This window comes from Rosa rugosa, chromosome 5 (assembly GCF_958449725.1).
Source record: "Rosa rugosa chromosome 5, drRosRugo1.1, whole genome shotgun sequence".
Lineage (NCBI taxonomy): Eukaryota > Viridiplantae > Streptophyta > Magnoliopsida > Rosales > Rosaceae > Rosa > Rosa rugosa.
In genome coordinates, this window is record NC_084824.1 from 25,190,978 (window position 1) to 25,201,671 (window position 10,694).

At 48.3% G+C, this 10,694-nt stretch overlaps 1 pseudogene; it reads right to left on the bottom strand.

Annotated features, from left to right (window-relative positions):
* Positions 1–2,180: 2,180 nt before the first annotated feature.
* Positions 2,181–2,673, bottom strand: LOC133711426 (uncharacterized; annotated as a pseudogene).
* Positions 2,674–10,694: the final 8,021 nt, after the last annotated feature.

The window sequence follows — 10,694 nt, forward strand, 5'->3', positions numbered from 1 at the left end:
CCTTTGTGGCGTCACCACCATAACCGGAGGCTTGGCCTCTCTCTCTCTTCACACGTTTACCTCCACGGTTCCGTGCACGCCTATCTTGACGGTTTCCTTTCTCTTTAGGGCGAGAATATGGACCAGAACGTCCAGAATTATCCCTATATTTAGGGTTTCGCTCCTTGCATCCTCCCTTGGAGGCGTAACTATAATTAGACTCCGGAATTGACTTGGTTCCCATGGGTCTAGAGTTATAGTTCTTCACAAGTATGTTGTCGTGCTTTTCAGCTACGTTCAAGGCACCAATTAGCTCATGAAATCTTGTGATGCGTCTCGCATTGACATCAATCCGATAGTTTTTGGCTATCATCAATGCAGAGACAGGGAAGGTGGAGAGAGTCTTCTCGATCAACATCGTATCAGTGATGTTCTGTCCACAGAATTCCATCAAAGATTTGATACGAAGGGCTTCCGAATTGTAGTCAAGTACAGACTTGAAATCACAGAAGCGGAGGCTAGACCATCTCACTTCTAAGTCTGGAAGCAGGGAATCACGGACGTTGCCAAAACGCTGCTCAAGTTCTACCCATAGCTTTCTTGGGTCTTCCTCATTGAGGTACTCATTTTGGAGCGCGTCATTCATGTGCCTTGTCATGAGAATGATGGCTTTAGCTTCATTCGCCTCTCTCGTAGCTCTATTTGCTTCAAAAGCAGCAGCTTGTTGAGGAGTACGCACGTTCTGACTTGGCTCTTGGATCGTACTTAGGATCCCATCAGCCTTAAAAAGCTGGCGCACATCACGGACCCACTTGTGGTATCCTGCGCCTGTTGTCTCTAGTGGAGCGAAGCTCAACTTGTTCAGGTTACTCATCCTGAAAAACAACAAGAAAATAGGGTTAGTTTCGGAGCGAAAAAGGCTACCACGAAAAACTATAAAATTTCTGAGCGTAGTCGCTTCCAAGAAATTAGGGATTTTCTGAGCGTAGTCGCTTCCAAGAAAATCCGATTCCAAGAGAGGTTTTTGGATTAGATCGAAACGACGATGTGAGTGGTCAATCGTTTTCTTCTCAACAAACTCTAAGTTTGGAGGACTCTGCAAGCTCCAAGCTTGGAGTGAGCACGAACCCCCACAGTTCGGCTATTGGTCTCCCCTATGAAGAAGAAAGGGGGGTAGAAGAAGGGATGTTGGAAGTCCCCGAGAAAAAGAAGAAGAAATTGAAAAACTTAAAAAAACGGGAACTTTTAGAAAAGTTTACCTTGAAAAGATGCCGGAATTCTTGACCGGAAAAGATGTTGGTTGGGCTGTGCAGTGATACTGCAGGGTCGCTGCGAGAATGTCGCGAGGACTGTTTCGAGGCCACTGCGGGGATGCGACTGTTGCGGGGATGTCGCGAGGACAGTTGTGGGGCCGCTACGGGGATGCTGTGGAGATGCCGCGAGGCCGCTGGTGAGTCGCGGTCGCGAGGGCAGGCGAGCGCGCGCGAAGGTATAAGGCAAGCAGTGCTTGCGGGCGCTAAGGGGGCAGCGAGGCTAACCTTGTAGGGTTAGCGATGAGTTGCGACGCGGGGGCTGCGGGGGCAGTAGTAGCGCAGGCAAGGCAAATCTGGTGGAGCTTGATCAATTTCTGGGGTTTTAGTTTCTAAAGCTAGGGTTAGGGCTCGTGCTGATAACGTGTTGTAGAGGAACTGAATTTGAGAGAAATTTGCTGTATATTCTCATTGATAATAGGGGCCTCTTTATATAGAGGATTACAACTCATAGAATCTCAATCGTACAGGGAAAGTAATCGTACATTGAATAGGAATCTAGATCCTTCTAATTTAACCCTATTACCACTAGGTCAAGTAACCTAGAGTTTGGGCCAAACACAAATAGAGATATCCTTAAACAGATCATTTATTTTTAATAGTTTAAAGGGTATTTTGGGCAATTCATATTTTAATGAGCCTTGAGCACTTCGCTTTATAGTTACTGTTTTGGCGTGCTTTTTTTACTTTCAGGTAGATTGATCATTTTTAGGCAACTCCGAATTTCTGTACCCAACCTATGGCCGACTCCGAATTTCTGTACCCAAGTTTCCAAAACTATCACAATGGTACCCCAAATATCTCGCCCGACCCAACATATGTACCTGCCGTCCATGACAGCGTTAACCCGTGTGCCACGTGGCGTATTTGATGGGTATTTGCGTCATTTACTTACCCAACCCTTTTTTTGGAAATAATCTGCAGCTTGGTCCCAGTCTTGAGAATATTCTCCTTCTTTTTCTTCTCCCTCTCCTCCCTCTTCCTCATCTTCTCCTCCTTGTTCCTCTTAATCTCCCCCTTCAGCTCCGCCATTGTCTCCTTGTATGCCTTTTTTCACTGACTTGTTCTTCTCCCTCTCTCGAACGTCGTCCCCTTCTGGCTCACCTGCACTGCCGACGACCTCTGCTTCCGCGGCTGCTTCCACTTCTGCCCGGAGACCTTCCCGGCGATCACGACGTCGTAGCTCGGCCGGCCGAAGATTGGTTTGTCCAGATTGTCCAAGGAGGACACCGCGGATCGCTTCACCGGAGGTGGGTAGGCAGCGTCGATTTCCATGGCGGCATCTTCGTCGGCGGCGGCAACTTCGGGGTTCCGCTTGCGCTTGTAGCTAGGTTTTGCCACCGAAGCCTTCGTCTAGGCAGCGGAAGTCAATTATGCAGGCCATACAGTGAAAACTAGGCTTACCCAGCCCTATTCTTGAGTCCCTTTGCTCTCTTCCTCTCTCTGTATCTCTGCCTCTCTTTCTCTATCTTCCCGATTTGTTCTCTCTCTCTCTCTCTCTCTCTCTCTTCCAGACTTGTTGTATATTGATCTAATATTTGACCACCAAAATTTGTTCAGTTCTTCTTATGCCTAGTTGATTAATTAATCAAGATAAAATTTCCAATAGAATTATGAATGGATCTGTGGGGATAGCTCTTCTTTTCTTCTGGGGCTGTAAAGAGATTTTGATGATGACGGTGGCAGTGGCGGTGGTTATGACAGAGAGGTAGGCTTCTGGTTTCAGAAGGGATAGAGAAGATGAAGGAGAAATGGATTTCTTTTGGCAAAGAAAGAGAAAATGGATTAGAAAGCCAAAAATAATGGTTTTATTTTTCTAGCCGTAGGATCTTGGAGTGGGAGGAAATGAAGGGCTGATATTCCTTTATAAGTAAATACATAACTAATAAAAAAATTCAGTTAAAGAAAAATACTAATAAAAATTAAAAACTAATATTAAGGCATGGAATGACTAAAATATCCCTGAAATTATGCCACCTAGCATGACAATTAACACCGTTATAGACGGCGTGTATGGATGTTGGGTCGCGCTAGATAACCTGGGTACCATTGTGATAGTTTTGAAAACTTAGGTACAGAAATTCGGAGTCGGCCATAGGTTGGGTACTGTTTGTATTTTTTTTTTCCTTTTTAAGCTCTATAAAGAGTTTTTGTAATACCCTGAAAATTCGTTATTAATTTCTAAATGTTTCGGGAACTATTAAGTGTTCGATAACACGATTTCGTGGTTCGAGGGTGGAGCGGAAAGTATTTCGAATAATTGTTCGCTCGGAATGCTTCGTCTCAAGAGTTGACTTTTGTACGTTTGGATTTTGTGAAAACTTCTTTCACAAAAGTCGTAGAGCTCGTCGATACGAGTTCATGCATATACGGAACGCGAAAATCGGAGTTCGTATGAAGAAGTTATGGCCATCGGAAAACGTTTCCATTTTGCGATATATAGGAAAAATCCGAGAAAAAAAATCAGAAAATCAGAATTTCTAAAAAGGGAAATACTTTCTCTCTCCTCTCTCCCGAGTTTTTCCCGAGCTGCCACCTTTGCCGGCTGATTTTTCCCGAGCTGCCACCTTTGGCAGCAATTCTTGTCCCTATCTCTTCGCCTCACTCCCATATACAACCCTGTGAAGTTTCATGACGTGGGTCGGCCCGTGCACAACGCAACAAGGCCGGGAAGTTTGGCGGCGACGCTGCAAATCGACTTGGTCGGAGTTCACATTTTCGGCCACCATAGCTAGTGATTCTTGGGGGCTTTTGGAGCTCAGAGGATGTAGAAGGGTTCTCCCAAGGTAGCTTGCAACGATTCAACTCGTAGTGATCGAATTTTGAAGATTGGGAATCTAGGGTTCTTCGGGTTTCAAACATTGCGAGGTAAATTCCGGCCAAATGGCTTTGATTCTGACTTTGTGCTAGTTATAAATGTTCTTGGGATTGTTGAGAAGAAGATCTTTTTTTTAGGAAGTTTTGTCAAATTTTGACTTTGGGCCGGCGGCAGCGCGGCCACTGTGGTGGTGGTTTCCGACCACTTCCGGCCACCCCAGTAACAGTTATGTTCCTCTTTTTAATCTGCGCATCGATACGATCATTTCGATGTACAATACATAATTTTTGGAAATACAAGAGCAAGTTATGAATTTTCAAAGTTTTAGGGTTTTCGGTTCGATCGATTTTCGATCCGTGAGGATTCGGCCGTCCTATTGACTTGTAATTTTGATAGATTGATCGTATAAGTATTTCGGAGACCTCGGATGGTCTCGGATGAAGTTTCGCCTCAATTGGCATTACTTTCGAGATTTTTGGGCAAATGGGTGTTCGATATATAATCGTTTTCGATTCGAGTACTAAGTTAAGATCGTATTGTACTTAGGTGACTGACGGAGCGTATTCGTTACCTTATCTGCTGTAAGAGAAGACGCATCGGGATTTTGAGGTGAGTAAATCTCACGTGGTTCATTTACGAACCAAGTTGTTTAATAGTCGGAATTAATTGATAATTATAAATCTTTTTCGAAAATAAAGATTTGTTTGAAATAATATGAACTCGATCGACTACGGTTCATAGGGCTACGGCTCACAGGTAAAAAAATGAATTTAAGTATAAAATGAATTTCTTGGTTTTATTACGTATGAACTATAGTTGGTATTAGTGGTTATTCCTGCGTGAATGACTACGTGTATTGTACATACTAGGGAGGTCTCAACTAAGTTTGGCACTATCGGCTGGGCCCCATTGGTACTCCCATGTACTATGCCATGGGCCGGGTTCACAACCCACCATGGCGGGGCTCATTTGGGATGCCACCCCGGGCACCCAGGGCCCTGGGCAAGGCCAGCACAGCCCAACTATTTACACAACAGGAGGACTGATATGGCATCAGAATAACAACTAGTGTCCCACATCGAAGATGGGGGAGACTTCCTTCACATGCTCGAGTATAAAGGCATTAGCACAACCACCTTTTACGGGTAATAACTCCTTTGTCCACTATTTACTTACTATACATCTATATTAGCTTCTCACTCAGGCATCGGAGAGGCGTAAACCGTCCGGTACGGTTTACCCCTCTAAGCGTGTGTTCTTGGTACAGGATTTAGGAGGTGCATCGGTACCCCAGACGGTATAGCATTCTGTGTGAGGTACCCGGAGAAAGCCACCAGAAACATTGGCGCGCCAGATAGGGGCGTATCATGACTGAGCCGGAAGGAACGGCAGGCGAGGGTAGAAGTGTCGCCCGGGCACTGATATTCTCTCCGGGTACTTCATCAGCAGAAGCGCCAGGTGTTGAAGAGATTCATGGTCTCGGATCCTTGGACCCGCATGTCCCGGACCAAGTGTCTCCGGTATCGGAATTGGAATCCATGCAGGCGGAGATAGCAGCCTTCAGGGAACAATCCAGGATCGATCGGGAACAACAGAGTACCGATAGGGAAACAAACCGCCTTACGCAACAGAAGATGCAGGATCTGGAAGATGAAAACACAGCGCTGGCCCGAGCACTGGACCGGAGGCACCAGCACAACGAGGCGCTCACCCAGGCCCTGACTAGGGCATCCCAACCAGCAACAGGCGTGAACACTGCCCAGCGGGTAATCCAAGTACCGGTAGACTTGTTCCCGGAAAGCTTGAGGCATCTACCACCACCACCATTACCACAGCCAGTACCGAATATCCCCCCGGTAACCGACGCAAACACGGCATTACTTGTGCAAATGAGCAACTCTTTGCATGCTCTGCAGGCAAGGGTGCAGGCCACAGAAAACAGGGACACTTGGAGGGCCATGACCACCTACGAGGACCGCCCGGGTCCTTTCACCCAACAGGTTAGAGGAGCCATTCGAGCGGATATGTCGAAGCCACTGAAGATTGACTACACGGGAGTTGGAGACCCCTACCAGCATCTACAGGCCTTCCGCTCGCAAACAAGCGCCAAGGGATACACGGATGAGGTGTGTTGTAATATGTTCCAGGAAACCTTGTCAGGGGAAGCTTTGAGTTGGTTCTACGAACTGCCGGTCGGTTCCGTAGGGAATTTCAAGGAGTTAGCTGACAAGTTTGTAGCTCGATTTATCTTACGCACCGATGGGATGCACACACCAAAGGGCCTGTTAAAGGTCCAGCAGGGAGAGAATGAAACTTTGAAGTCTTTTGTAAATCGGTGGCAGGCGGCTACCGCTAAGTGCCGGGACCTTAATAAGGAACTGGCCGAGCTGGCTTTCAGGAGAGGCTTAAGGCGCGGAGAATTTCTCTATGGGATTAACCATAATCCTCCAGCCAACTACGACGAGCTGATGGCCACTGCCATCAGACACGCCCAGGCCGAATTCGAAACCTACGGGGATACCCCCAGACCAGAGCTAAGGGTGCCAACCCCGGCCTCAACTGTCAGGGATGAGCCACGAAAGAGGGAGTGGGCCCATAGTCATGACAGGTCACCCCATACCTCGGGCAAAAGAAGCAAAGAGTCCTCGTCCAGGACTAACAGTTATGGGACCACTCACCATCAGCGGGAGCCAGGGGTACAACAGGCCCCGCGAACACCACCACCCCCCCGGTATGAGGTGTTCACAATCCTTAACGCTTCATACGAGACTATTTGGAACGAAAGTAGGGATGAGATACCGGGCCCACCCCCAAGGAAGTTCCCGAAGAGAAAACTTACCCAGCAAGATACCGGAAAGTTCTGCACTTATCATGAGGATGCCGAACACAATACCAATCTCTGTGTTGCTTTAAAAAATACTATCGAGTCCCTTATCCAGAGGGGCAAGCTTCAACGGTACCTGCCTGCTAAGGAGATAGGAGCGGTGGACGTGTACGGCCAAATCTTCACGATCCACGGTGGGGGCCCGAAGGAATTACATCCCCAGAGGAAGAGGCGAAATTCTAGTTTCGGTCATCCGGAAGTTTTCAACTTCCACAAGGCCCCGCGGCAAGACGGTGGTACCGGATGGACATCGGTGACATTCCTGCAGGAGGAGGAAGCCGATCTGAAAATGCCCCATGATGATCCCTTCTTAATCACGCTCCAAATGGACCATTATATAATGTCCCGGGTGCTCGTGGACACCGGGGCCTCAGTTAGCGTATTATTTCGCGATGCGTACAAAGCTTTGAACAGAGGGAGAGCCAAGCTGTCGCAGGATAATGAGCCCCTCATTAGCTTTTCAGGGGATATCGTCCAACCACTCGGATCAGATTACTTATCGATCACAGTAGGCGAAGGTCCAAATTGTTCAACCATCAAAACAGAGTTCATCGTGGTGGACTGCGTCTCATCCTATAATGCTATCCTAGGCCGACCGGCACTTTGGCGTCTGAAAACCTTCATTGCAGGTCACATGCTGATGATGAAAGTGCCAACCCCGGTCGGCATTGCTACCATCCGAGGTGACCAGGCCGCAGCGAGGAAATGCTATTCATTGACCGTATCTCGCGGTAGGGGAAAGTCTGAGATGTTGCCCGTGGCTACTAACCCTCTGACGGACAGGTACGAGGATCCCAGGGATGATACCGATTCAGACGAAGAACGGCCCGGTGCCGTAGAGGACATTGAGGAGGTGGTGCTATCAGAGCAGTTCCCGGACAGGACTGTTAAGATAGGTACTAAGCTGTCTCCGGTTATCAGGGAAAGGTTGATCTCGTTCCTCCGCTCAAACTCATCTGCATTCGCCTGGTCATATGAGGACATGCCCGGTATACCAATGGAGATAGCCACGCACAATCTTAGTATTGTCCCTTATTCAGCACCGGTAAGACAAAAAAGGAGGGCCTTCACACACGATAAGTACCGGGCTATCCAGGCTGAAGTAAAGAAGTTGATGGCCATCAACTTTGTCAGGGAAGTCACGTATCCCCGGTGGTTAGCCAACGTGGTCATGGTGCCAAAGAAATCTTCGGAATCATGGCGCATGTGTGTGGACTACACAAACCTCAACCGGGCATGCCCCAAGGATAGCTTCCCGCTCCCGCGAATTGACCAACTAATCGACTCCACTGCTGGGTACCGGTTACTCAGTTTCATGGATGCGTTCAGTGGGTACAACCAAATTCGAATGAACCCAGCAGATGAGGAGCACACTGCCTTTACCACAGACAAGGGTCTCTATTGTTACCAGGTCATGCCTTTCGGATTAAAGAACGCAGGTGCCACTTATCAGCGACTCGTCAACTCTATGTTTGAGGAGGTTATCGGTACTATCATGGAAGTTTACGTGGACGATATGCTGGTAAAAAGTTTAACTCCGGAGGACCACGTAACCAACTTGTCAATCGTCTTCACCATCATATTACGCAACGGTATGCGGCTTAACCCGCAGAAGTGCATCTTCGGGGTCGAGGTAGGAAAGTTTCTCGGGTACATCATTAGCCACAGGGGGATCGAGGCCAACCCGGAGAAGGTGCAGGCTATATCAGACATGGTATCCCCAACCTACCGGAACGAGGTCCAATCTCTTACAGGCAAGGTGGCCGCCCTGTCAAGATTCATCTCCAGGCTGACGGACAAGTGTACTCCTTTCTTCAAACTGCTAAAAACCCAGCACGTCGAGGTAATAGCCTGGACAGCTGAGCACGAGACTGCTTTTATTGGCTTGAAGGCGTACTTATCAGCGGTACCTCTACTTTACAAACCTGTTCCGGGAGAAATGCTCTACATATATCTGGCGGCATCTTCAACGGCTGTAAGCTCAGCTCTGATTAGGAAGGATTCCGATTGCGAGTACCCGGTGTACTATGCTGGAAAGGGATACACTGGTGCAGAATCCAGGTACCCGGACATTGAAAAAATAGCACTGGCCCTCCTGGTATCGGCCCGGAAGCTTAGGCATTACTTCCAAGCACATTCAATCACCGTTTTCACTAATCACCCGCTGAGGCAGGTTTTGCAGAAACCGGAGACATCTGGCAGGTTAATTAAATGGGCCATCGAGCTGGGAGAGTTCGATATCAAGTACCAACCCCGGACAGCTATTAAGGGCCAGGCAGCGGCAGATTTTATTTCTGAGGCGATTCCCTCCCATAACCCTTCTTGGGAATCACCTGAACCACTAGCCCCGGATCCACCTCCACCAAGCATTTGGCGATTATATGTGGATGGCGCATCCAACAAAAAGACAAGCGGAGCCGGTATCCTGCTAATTAGCCCGGACGATCAAGTCTACGAGTACGCCCTCAAATTTGCCTTCAAGGCATCCAACAACACCGCAGAGTATGAGGCACTCATAGCAGGTCTACAGATCGCCCGGGAACTAGGGGTGCAGCACCTTAGTATATTCAGTGATTCACAGTTAGTCGTAAACCAGGTCAGCGGTAACTTCGAGGCAAAGGAGCCCCACATGTCCTCTTACCAGGCTCTGGCTCAGGCATTAGTTCAGAGATTTACCTCCTACGTTTTTACCCAGATACCAAGGGCAGAAAACGACAAGGCAGACGCCCTTGCTAAGCTTGCATCAACTTCTCCAAGTCCTACCTATGGGGCCACTAAGGTCGAAATACTCGAAAGACCTAGCACTTCCAAAGCGGTGTCAGAAATATTCGCGGTGGATCACACAGCTTCGTGGATGGACCCAATTTTGAAATACATGGTCGACGGCCTGGCACCGGATGATAAGATCGAGGCCAGAAGACTACAGTTAAGGTCAGCTCGATACACGATCATGAATGGCAAATTATACCGGAGAGGCCACTGCTTCCCGAATCTGAAGTGTGTAACACCGGAGGAAGGTCACAAAATAATGAAGGACATACATGCTGGTGTATGCGGTAACCATGCCGGAGCCCGATCTCTTGCACACAAGACCCTAAGGGCCGGATATTTCTGGCCAACCATGTCGGCCCTTGCCCAAACAATATCCAGTTCTTGCCACAAGTGCCAAATGTATGCAAATATCCCAAGGGCACCGCCCATTGCCCTCTTCATCCTCCTTGCACCGTGGCCGTTCTGTCAGTGGGGTTTGGACTTGATTGGTAAACTTCCCACAGCAGTGGGACAATTCAAATACGCCATCGTCGCTGTGGACTATCAAACAAAGTGGGTTGAAGCAGAACCTCTTGTCGCCATCACCACGGAAAAGGTAAAAAATTTCCTGTGGAAGAACATCTACTGCAGGTTTGGAGTCCCGGACACCATAATCACGGACAATGGTACCCAGTTTGACAATGATGAGTTGAGGGCTTACACAGAGAACCTGGGCACCAGGATTCTATATGCATCCCCGGCCCACCCCCAGACCAACGGTCAGGTCGAGGCTGTCAACAAGATCATCAAGAAGATACTGAAAAAGAAGCTCGACGATGCCAAGGGTCTTTGGGCTGCTAAACTCCCGGAGGTGTTGTGGGCTATCAGGACCACGGCAACAGAGGCCACCGGAGAGACCCCATTCTGCATGGCTTTCGGGACAGAAGCGGTA